Genomic DNA, 12193 nt, shown 5'->3' on the forward strand with positions numbered 1-12193 from the left:
TGACTTGCACCACGAGCCACAGGGTGCCCTGAGGAGACTGCCTACATTGTGCCATGAGCCATTTTGTCCCCCAGAGCAACCAGTGCATATTAGGTGGCTTAAAGCCCCAGTCACCTTCCAGACTGCACTTCCTGAAGGTACAGCACAGAATGTCTGACTCAGTCTTTATTCTAGCTCTCACGCATCACTAACATCTGGACTATTTGATCTTGGGGAAACACATCCTGGGGAGACATCTCAAACACAACTCTGATGCTACTGTGAGTCTTCTCTCCTCCTTTCCAATGGCTCTGCTGCTAAGAGATTCTACTGCAATGTGCATCCCAGTGGTTCCTCTTTTATTGACTCACTGTGACTGTTACAGAAGGTCAAATGGAACATGTTTTTTTAGGCAGGGTCTGCCTTGGGGTTAATTATTTCCCTTCAATTCTGTCCCACTTCAGTAGCTCCACTACCAGGAGCAACTAAGCAAGGCTTCTGTGGTCACTATAATTTTTCATATTGTGTCATCTAATCCTCCTGAAAGCATGTCCAAATGACACATATTAAGAACATCCAGGGCCAGCCCTAGACCAAATGGTGCCCCAGGCAAGGAGTGTCTTCAGCACCCGCCCCCCCCACACACACACCCTATTTGTTAAACTTTTGAATACCTTATTTTGTATTGCATTTGTAGCCCATTTTACGATTTTGATCCACAATTTGGAAACATGATTTTTCCCTGTCATATAAGACAATAAATTTCCACATTAGGGTCTGTAAATCTGTATTTATTCATGCCACATATAAGCAAATGAATTGATTTCCTCTAAGCTTACAGAAGCTTTTTAATTTTAAGAATAACTGAAATGTACTAACCTCAAGAAATTGAACTGGGCCCCAACATTGGGCAGACCAGTATTAAATAGCGTTACAGTAGGAGACAGCCTTAGAATGTTAACCCTAGTCCTTTCGTTCAAAGAGTCGCTATTCTTGACTTTGCCCCCGTGAACTGAAGCACAGCGTCAGAGAGATTCAAAGACTGGCCAATGGCATTTTCAAGCCTTAAAATAACAAGCCATTCTAGGAGGTTAATGAAAAACTTAATCCAGGTACAGAATACCTGAAACATTTTACTTCAAACATTCTATTTTCTCTTTTGTCACTAACAACAGAAACAGCACCCCGAGCCTGGCACCCTCTCAACCCCGGCACCCCAGGTTGCCTGCCCCTAAATCAGGCCCTGAGAACATCAACAGCCATGAGAAGCTCATCTACATCAATGTTGCTGCCAAAAGTGGAGTTGCACCAGTGCTAGCCACTGTATGAAGCTTTTGCACAAAAATTCCAGTGCAGACAAAGCCTTGGAATCCAGGCCTCCATGATCCCAAATCCAAGTGTATCACTTCAAACTGTGATCTTGTCCAATCTTATAAACTAAGCATGTTTGTGCCAGGTCAGTGGCTGGGTGGGAGACTTCAAACTCCTATCAGTGGCGCTGCCTGAGGAACTGGTGTTGGTGAGTCAGTATTGAGCAAGTGCCTTGGTATTGTTTGATGGATGATTTGCTGCTGGAGGCACCCAGTTTTGTGTGAATCATACACTGTAAGTACTTAATCACTCATAGTTTTTATGGGAGTCAGATGCTAGTGTCGGTTTCCCAGCCAAACATAAACGTAGATAAATAGAATCAACCTACCTAAACTCTAATGTGTCAATTTCCGCTTACATTTAAAAATTTCTGCATGAAAGTAGGTTATTGAGAAGGAGGAAATATATGACCATCCTTTACTCAGAATTTTGCCAATAGCCAGATAGCAGCATTTCTTAAGGACCTCGGGTTTTCAACAGTCATCATAAAATACTCTTAGGTTCAGAAAATCCACAGAAAAAAGTGATGCATGCTACCTAGCTATTGTTCTGTCATGGGTCATTTATCCAGAATCCATGAAGCTTGACAAAGTCATCGCGGTTCATGTGTCCACAGGTCACCAAGTCTGCTAATATCTCAATGGCTTCAAACAAAGAAAGAATGACGTCCCTCTTCCCACTTGATTCCTGTGTTCTCCAGTTAAAGCTGAAAGCTCATTCTTTGAAATGTATCATTCTTGTATGTAGAGCAATTAGCAAAGGGGCTTGATGTGAATTTGCTGTAATTAAATGCTTGACACTCTCCCCTCTCCTCTCCGCAGCTCCCAGAAGACACAAAGTTTCCTGGGGATTATCTTGGTTGCCCACATCATTCGACCCATAGAAAAGTCAATTGAATGCTCTATTGAAAGTGTGAGGAGAGAGGACACATTATTCTGTTTTATGTTTTAATTCTGAGTTATTCTGACTCTCTATTGAGAATTTGAAAAGTGCTGAAAGGGTCTCGCTTATTTTGATTTGTCACAGCATTCAAGTTTTTCCTTTACTTTTTACTGAATAACCTTGAGAAATTTAGGTAACGTTATTGGTGTATTGGTTAAACAAATCCAAACTAATTTGCCCTCTATAAACCAGTCCACATGAATGCTTATATTTCCCATGTTGCAGTCAGCCTGTATTCCCATGTTGCCTTTTTGTTGGTATGCTATCAAGTCTACTTTGTGCTTTCTACATAAGAGAAAGCAAAAATTATTATTGGCATTGGGCTGTATCAGGAAATCCCCAAACTCTTTAATATTCTTCTCATCAGGTTGTCGATTATAATCCAGTCGCTTTGGTCCTTCTAATGTGAATACAGCCACACATCTGTTTCACAAAGATGCCTCTGTAACTAATGTCTGGCACGGTGTTCCAAACATTACTTCTGATAGAGAATCATATGCATATGTTGTGCCCGATACAGCTGCTCTTGAATATTCTCAGTGTAAACATTCCAAAAAGATGAGACATAAACAGGTATGTTCCGAGAACTTGACGCTGTTTATGGAAGCATTTTTTTCCCCAAATAACTAATACGAGCCTGGCAGGGTTCCTATACTCCCTACATAAGTGATCTGAATTCAATCAATAAGCACTGGTACTTGAGGAGCATTATCTGCACAGTTAGATTCCTCCCTGACACTACTCAAAGCATGGTTATATGCTCAGAACTAACCCTAAAAATGGCTTGCCGGTTCATTGTGTCTCAGCAGCATCCAAATAAAATTTGTTCACTGTACAAGAGACGATAAAGTTTTTTTCTGCATGCCCACTCTGTGATTTCAGTGGTTTACGCATTGGCCTGTTAAACCCAGGGTTGTAAATTCAATCCGTGAGGGGGCCATTTAGGGGTCTGGAGCAAAAATCTGTGAACTCAGCCTAAAATTACACTGGCTTCTTCCTGGGTCTTGTAATATTGCCAGTAACAATATTTCTGCCCTCAGCTAGACCTGTGCAGTTCCTAAATCTTCACATTCAGTCCTCAGTCACGTCTGTGCAACCTTATTGTCTGTCTAGTAATAATGCAAATCAAGGGAAGAGAAATATTATATTTAATATACAGGCAGAATTATTTTTGGTTTTTCCCAAAGTTTTCCAAGAGGCACTAGTAGCTCTTTAGATCACCATATACAGAATATTCCCAATAGAGAGTCAGAATAACTCAGAATTAAATATGCATTGATGGAGGTTATATTTCTGGCTCCCAGGCCCTCTGTATTGGTAGTGAAGGAATCTGTATCCTTTTGGTCCATTAATTTATGACTGAAAGGGAAGGTAGAAATCCATCAGTTTAAAGGGACAGAGTCAGCTTCAAATTTTTAGGCTTGGTTAAAAATAATTTAACAAGACCTAATATTTATCAAATACTCTTATTTCTGCTGAAATATATTTTTGTTTGGTAGGATGTAAGCATTCACTTGCCCTGTTTGCAACCCAAACATTAAAACTAGAAACCTTTTGCTAGAAAGGGGAACTGAGCAAAAACAAAAATGAAACTGACTAATCTATTTCCATTTGAAATGTAAAAAAGGAAAACCAAGAGCATAAATGGTGAAAAGCGCACTGTTTTGCAATGTATTTAACTTTTAACGACCTACAGTGTTATTAGTAACAAATCATATGTAATAACTAAAAACATGACTAACTTGACCATGACCCTTTAAGATGTTTTTTACTTAAAACCAGTAATTCTTTTGATGTGAAAAGGAAATTTGGTGTACAGACAGGACAAAATTTAGGGAAAGGGCTAGGGATTTGTTGCTGAAAACTTTTGACAACAGTCAGGATAAGATATTTAACTCTGAAAAGGGACTGTTTTACATGCCCAGCATATTTATTTTCTATATACACCTGGCACAAGCTGCCATTGTTGTGAGTTTCAGGGTAAAGAATGGATTTTCAAAAGGAGTTCACCTTCTCACAGAAGATGCACACTAGAATAATGACAGGTTTCAGAGTAGCAGCCGTGTTAGTCTGTATCCGCAAAAAGAACAGGAGTACTTGTGGCACCTTAGAGACTAACAAATTTATTTGAACATAAGCTTTTGTGGGTTACAGCCCACTTCTTCCATTCTATGCATCTGAAGAAGTGGGCTGTAGCCCACGAAAGCTTATGCTCAAATAATTTTGTTAGTCTCTAAGGCCTTGGCTACACTTACCCGCTAGTTCGACGGCTGGAAATCGAACTTCTGGGTTCAACTTATCGCGTCTAGTCTGGACGCGATAAGTCGAACCCGGAAGTGCTCGCCGTCGACTGCGGTACTCCAGCTCGCCGAGAGGAGTACCGCGGAGTCGACGGGGGAGCCTGCCTGCCCAGTGTGGACCAAGGTAAGTTCGAACTAATTCGAACTAAGGTACTTCGAACTTCAGCTACGTTATTCACGTAGCTGAAGTTGCGTACCTTAGTTCGAATTAGGGGGGTAGTGTAGACCAAGCCTAAGGTGCCACAAGTCCTCCTGTTCTTTTTACACTAGAGTAAGCAGGCCGTGTGGTTTCTGAAAGGGAACTGGCCCGGCCATTAGGAGACCTGAGTGCTATTCCTGGCTCTCCTGCAGTATGGCTTTGGGTGAGTCACTTCATCTGTCTGTCCCTGTTTCCGGTCCCGCCCTTTGCCTGGCTTGTCTATTTCAATTTTAAGCTCTTTGCTTCTTAATATGTGTTTGTACCTGGCCTAGCACAATGCGGCCCTGCTCTCGACTGGGGCCGCTAGGTTCTACTGTAATACAAACAAATAATAATAGACTATCATTGGCCATTGAAAGCTTTTCATATCCATCATGTTAATTCCTCATATACTTCCCGTGAAAACAAATATAGTTTGAAAAAAACCTTGTCCCAGCAGGGTCTAAGAATTAAAGGTTTTTATTTCATATCCTTTTCTAACATGAGAAAGAAAGAGGAAACAGATCAAAGAGGAGACACTATATTTCCACATTTGCTATCTTCTCCTCAATCTCTGTTTTTTTCTTACCCTGGTTTAAAGCTTGCCTGTTTTGTGCTCCTTCTTTTACAGTATTGCTGAACGGAATCCAAAATAGAGGCTGACGTATTTATAGAATAAGCCCTTCACATGGAGGCAGAGCAGAGCTAGAGATCCTATATACACAGCTCTGGTATATCTACTTTACATCAGCATCTACTTCAGGAGGAGAGATAGCAATTGCGGGGAAAGGTCCAGGGTGTTTGTACAGAGCTGGTTCACTTTATATACACCCTTTGTTTTGTTTTAATTCTTCACTTGTATTTGTACTGAGTAATCATGTTTTATAATAGAACTGCAAAATATTGTGCATTGCATCACAAAATGTGGAATAGAAAATAATAAATTAAATCTTGCACTTTTGGTTAAACTGCACCAGGTGGGAGTATTTGATAAAGAAAACAAGCCAAAGGTTGCTTTTACATTATGAATTTTAACTCCATAATTCTTTCAAAATGATGTCTATATGGCTTCCCAAATTGCTTCCTACAATGATGTATTAAAGCCTGAATTAGTACCCTTATTTGGGACTGTTGCTAGAGTTAAGAACTGTTCAACGTAAGAGTGGTAAAATAGGGTCCTTAGCAATTTAAACATTTAGTTTTTGGTAATAAAAATGGTTGTATGGATGACGTGTTTACAATATCTTACTTCTATACATACCTTTCATCCCAGAGCGCTAAGGAATCGTATCCACCACTGAAATGCAGCCATCTCTGGGGTGGAACTTAGCAGCTGTTTAGCCTCATACAGCAATTATTATATCATTTTATTTATGTTACAATAGAGGCCAAATTGTGTATGTCTCCGCAAAACATAATCTCCATCAAGTGTACCTTCATGCCATGCTGGGGCATTGGGGTCAGTGCTTACTCAGCAGGAATAGTGCCATCTCCTGAATTACACACTACTCCTGGCAGTACAGTTTCCTCTAGCAACACTCTGGGGCCCTGAGGTTAGTGCTAATTTGGAGGATGGAGTGCCCCCTACTGGATCACCCACACTTCAGCTTACATCACCAAAGTGTTCACTAGAAGTCCTTAATTCAATCACAGAGACAAGCTCAGTGATGTTCATTTGAGGCGGTCTGATACAATCACAGAGCAAGAGGTTTGCACTTTTTGCCAAGAGTCTATTATAAACATCAGAGGTTCATGCCTTACTCACATTTTTTTTACAAGCTTGGATGAGTTGCATAATTTAAACTCCTCCAGTCTGGTGCAGTATATTCAGATCTTCTTTCAGTGCCATGGTTGCCCTTATGTATAGCACTATTTTGTTCATTTCACTTCTGCTGGGCTCCAAGCAGACAGAAAAAGCAGAACCTGTCTTTGTGGGAATGTCAACATTAATAATTAATTTCAACCGCTTGGCTCAGGGGTGAGGATTTTCTAACACAAGCCTGTTGACAGACATGCTGGCTGCTGATGATGCCAAGGGGAAGTTCATATAGCCTCATGTTTTAAATCCAGAACAGAAGGGAGTAAAAATAATAAGATGATACAATCAATTTATAAGCACTTGTTTCCACTCTGGCAAGACAATTTTACTTTATACCAGATGCCAGAAAGCCTTATTAAAAGGCATAGTGTTCTCTCAGTTATATTCCTGTAACAGTGTTTTTCTCTTATAACATTCATTCTTTTGTCAGAAACTATGATTATTTTTGCAAATGCAGGAAACTTTGTTTTATGGTTCAAAGAATCAGGCTGGAAATAAAGATGCAATCTAGCAGGGATTGGTTTGGGTTCAGATGCTGGCTTTCAAACTGAGGACCAGCTGCATTATTCTGCGGTCAGTCTATTCTCTCCTCGCTGTGTGTAGCTCCCATTGATAATTATTGTTTATGTTGCAGTAGTGCCCCAGATGTGCTAAGTGTCTTCCAAACAGATAGGAAGAGACAGCTAAGGTTGTTACCAGCTCACATTGCCAGGGGATAATTTGTAGCTATTAAAGCCATGTTTCCTAGTGATCAAGTGAGCTATTATTACAGTTCTGTAGCAGAGGTTTAGGGTAGTTCTAGCAGATGTAGGAAATATAAGAATATACCAGGAAATATTTTACATCAGAGGTGGGTAACCTGCGGCCCATGGGCTGCAAACGGCCCATCAGGTTAATCTGATTGCGGGCCACGAGACATTTTGCTGACGTCGACCGTCCGCAGGCACCACCCCCCACAGCTCCCAGTGGCTGCGGTTCGCCGTTCCCAGCCAATGGGAGCTGTGGGAAGTGGCAGCCAACACATTCCTGTGGCTCGCTGCTTCCCGCAGCTCCCATTGGCCGGGAATGGTGAACCATGGCCACTGGGAGCTGTGCCTGTGGACAGCCAACATCAGCAAAATGTCTCGTGGCCCGCAATCAGATTACCCTGATGGGCCGCAGGTTGCCCACCACTGCTTTACATTATTATAATATATTTGTCCTGGATGATCCCAAGGCCTTTGATAAACTATGGACCTAATCCTCTTACTCATGTGAGTAAGGTTACTCACATGAGTAGTCCCATTGAAGGCATTGACACTACTCAGGAGTAGATTTATGTGCATAAACATTGGCAGGATCAGGCCCTGTGGGCCATAGCATACCATTGATTTTCAGCATAATTCCCCATTGAAATCAGTGGCATGTGCTCCTTAAAAATCAAGGACACTGAATATCCCAGTACGCAGTACACACTGGAATCACTTTACCACTGAAATGCTCCCACCTCTGGAGTGCAAGGAGGCCAACAATTAGCACCCTGCACAACAGCATCACAATGAGACGTGGAGCTAAAGTCCTGAAAATTGGTGATCCTTAAAGATCCTATGACACGTTTCTCAAAAGCTGGGGTAGGTTCCCTAGTCCCTTGGCCATAGTCCAATTTAGAGCATTATACTGACTACCTAAATTCTCAGCCCAGTTTCAAATGGATGTAATATTCTTCACTTCCTGCCTTAAAATGCCAAGTAGCGTTGTATGCTGTTAAACACCTACAGGCATTCCACTCCAGAGGTGCCCTCATGTCAGTGGGTGAAAATATTACTGTGTTTATAGGCCCAATCCTACAGGCTGATCTGCATAGGCAGCAGACCCTTACACCCACCTGGTCAGCTGAGGACAGCTCAAAGAGAGACAGGAAGCCTGAAGAGGGCAAAGGGTTACAGAAGTCTAGGAGCTCTGTGAAGTGAGATCTCTTACCCAGCATCTGGGGAGAAGGTAAAAAGCCTTATGTTGTGGGGCCCAAGCACTCATCTAGCATGATGTAAAGAAAGTGCCTGGGATTGTGTGAGGACTGTTTACAGCAAGGTGTGCAGGGGGAGGGAACCCCACGCTGTTACACTCCTACTGAATTCATGTTTATTGGAAGAGTATGGCAGGAGCATTTATTTATACCCACTGCTTAGGTGTAACCCCATGATCACATGGCTGCCACGCTAGCAGCCAAACAAGGCAGATGGAATGTTGAAGCATCCATAGAGGCAAAGGTATTTCTGTGGGACCAGTCCTGCAAAATCTTGCTCATGCAGTTATCCCTTACTCCTGCAAGTAATCCATTGGTAAAACCAAGCCCTTATTTTTAATCTGATCTGCTGATTTTTCAAATTTACAATAACTTTCTTCATCAGGTTAATGTTTTTTACCTGAATACAAGCAAAAGTATGCCAAAAAATTATTTAAAATGAGAAAATCAAACCATGTTTCTTCCACAGGAGGGCAGGGGGAATTACATATTTGGAGTTTGGGAAAGGGTTTATTTTGAAACCACAAGTATGGTTTTAGAAATTTACATAATAGTGTGTGTGTGTGTGTGTGTGTGTGTGTGTGTGTGTGTGTGTGTGTGTGTGTGCGTGTGTGTGCACGTGCGGGCACGCATGCGTAAAAGCTGAGTGCATCTAAAATCGGAAATCTTGAATTCCACCTTCATCTGTTTCATGATGTAGTTTAATCTCTCTGCACAGATTACAGATGAATTGTTCCACAAAACCAGATCACAGGAACTTTCATTTGGGGGGGAAGGGGAGGGATACATTTTTACTGCCGTTTAAAAAATAATTTCCTGGCAATTTCTGGCAAAACCCAGAAATTTTTGCCACAGCTACACCGACACATCGAATAAAATCCTTACTCGGATAAAACGCAGTCAAGAGGTTCAGGATTTGGCCATGTAATATATGAGTAAGAGCCCAGTGTTTCTTGATAATGTGTTGAGGAGAAGTTGACTATTCCAAATGCTCAGACTATCAGGCCCAGATCCACAAAAATATTTCGATGCCTAACTCTCCCTGAAATCAAGGCAGGCCTAAGTGCCTGAGCCCAACCCGCTGAAGTCCATGGGAGTCTTTCCTCTAACTTCAACAGGCTTGGATTCGGGTCCTAGATCTTTTTCTCTTTGGCCATTCACATAATTTTCCTTTTTAGCGGCTATCACTTAATTGAGCAGCTTGAGCATCTTAAGTTTGCTACATCCCTGGGGACCTTGTCTGCATATCCCACTCCACTCGTCCTTGTTGATTCAAGAGATGCCCTGTATCTCTCTGCTTCATTAGCTCTGCAGCAGCTCAGTCCAGCTCTTATGGAGGTCAAAGGATTTTTTTGTTTGTTTTTGTCCTGTCCTGGGAGCTGAATTTAAGGTGAAAACCTTTGCTCATCGGTTGCGTCTTACTTAACAGTAGGTTTCATTTCATCCTCCTGCTAATCTGCCAGATTTTCAAAAATGTTCAGCACCCAGCAGCTACCACCGAGAATGAGGGAGAATCATCTCCACAGCTGAGAACAGTGGGAGGAGTTCCTGTATTTGTTATTGCGTCTCAGGCCGCTCTCTTTCAGTATCCATATGCTGCCGTATGAGGGGAGAGGGATAGCTCAGTGGTTTGAGCATTGGCCTGCTAAACCCAGGGTTATGAGCTCAATCCTTGAGGGGGTCATTTAGGGGTCTGGGATTGGTCCTGCTTTGCACAGGGGGTTAGACTAGATGATCTGTCCCTGATAATCTATGATTCTATTAAATAAATGTGTTAGTCTTCAAGGTGCCACCAGGGCCAGCTCTAGGATTTTTGCCGCCCAAAGCAAAAACAATTTTGGCCGCCCCCCCGCCATTCTTTAATTACCCCACCCCCGGCCCTGCCTCAACTCCGCCCCTTCCCCAAATCCCCAGCCCTGCCTCCTCCCCCCAGGGTCTCAGGTTTGAGAGCCTGGGAAGGAGGGGGAGACTCCGAGTGGCCGCGGCGTGGGCACCGCTTCTCCCCCTCCCTCCCAGGCTTGGGCGCCTGGGAGGGAGGGGCAGCAGCGGCGCACGAAACAGCCGCTCGGAGTCTTCCCCCCCTCCCAGGTTTGAGAGCCTGGGAGGGAGGGCGAGTAGCGGTGCGCGAATCAGCTGTTTCGCGCGCTGTGGCAGCAGCAGCGGAGGTGAGCTAGGGCGGCCGGGGGCACATTTTTAGGGGCGGCATTCTGGCGCCGGCCATGCCACCCTTAAAAATGTGCCGCCCCAAGCACCAGCTTGTTTTGCTGGTGCCTAGAGCTGGCCCTGGGTGCCACAAGTACTGCTGTTCTTTTTGCAGACACAGACTAACACGGCTGCTACTCCGAAACGCCCCAGTAGGTGGCAGCAGAGTAACGCTAATGCAGATAGATCTGTGGCCTTGATGTTTTTGATAGAGGAAGATGAACTGGATAGGAAAGGATCTCAGACAATCAATAGAGAAAGGGGGCGCCAAGCCTTACGACAGAGGAGGAAGGGTGCAAAGGACAGTGAGCTGCAAACAGGGCTGTCATGAATTCCATTTTCCCCCCTATTGATCCATCGGTCAATGAATAGTGATGATTAGGATCCAAAATCCGCTGAATCAAGATGCTGGTAGTCATTATGGGGAGCAGAAGTTGGAAGGGAATGAAATATTTCTCTCTGGCAGCAGAGAACAAGGCCAGTAACAGGGCAGTCAGGAGGGCATGTCTGGAGCCAGGTTTATGGCAGCGAGAAGGAGTTATGCCAGTGGATGGGAGCTGCAGACAGCTCCATAGTGCATCCAAAGTGGTTTCTGTCCCATGGCAGAGGCCATTTTAGGGACTTGGGGGACAGGGTTAGAATCCATCTACAGTAGAACCCCAGAGTAACGAACACCTCGGAAATGGACGTTCTTTGTAACGCTGAACAAAACATGGTTGTTCTTTTAAAAGTTTACAACTGAACATTGGCTTAATACAGCTTTGAAACTTTACTGTGCAGAAGAAAAATGCTGCTTTTAACCATCTTAATTTAAATTAAACAAGCACAAAAACATTTACCTTGTCAAATCTTTTTTTTAAGCTTTCACTTAATTTTTTTTAGTAGTTTACATTTAACACAGTATTGTACTGTGGTTTTTTTCATTGTTTGCTTTTCAGGTGGGTTTTTTTTTGGTCTCTGCTACTGCCTGATTGTGTGCGTCTGGTTCCAAATGAGGTATGTGGTTGACCGGTCAGTTTGTAATTCTGGTGTTCATAACGCTGAGGTTCTACTCTATATACAAAATACTGTTAAAGTACAAGCAACAGATCAACGTCGTCCCAAGCGTTACCTATAGCACTTATGAGATCCCTGCTTCAGAGCTGCACGTACATTGCCCACAAGAAGAGGATCATAAATAACCTCCAGGACTAGACAGTGTCTGGACAGAGCCTAGTTGTGAAACTGTATGCTCTAGCAGACAAAGCACAGGGTTAGCAATCAGGAAATTTAGGTTTGATTTCCCCTTGCTGCCACTGACTTGCAGCATGACCTTTAGCAAGTCACTTTTCCTCTCTTTGCTTCAGTTTTGCCATCTGTAAAATGAGGCTCACATATAGTGTTTGTGCAGAGACTAGCTG

The sequence above is a fragment of the Chrysemys picta genome, chromosome 23 (genome assembly GCF_011386835.1).
Source record: "Chrysemys picta bellii isolate R12L10 chromosome 23, ASM1138683v2, whole genome shotgun sequence".
In the NCBI taxonomy this organism is placed as follows: domain Eukaryota; kingdom Metazoa; phylum Chordata; order Testudines; family Emydidae; genus Chrysemys; species Chrysemys picta.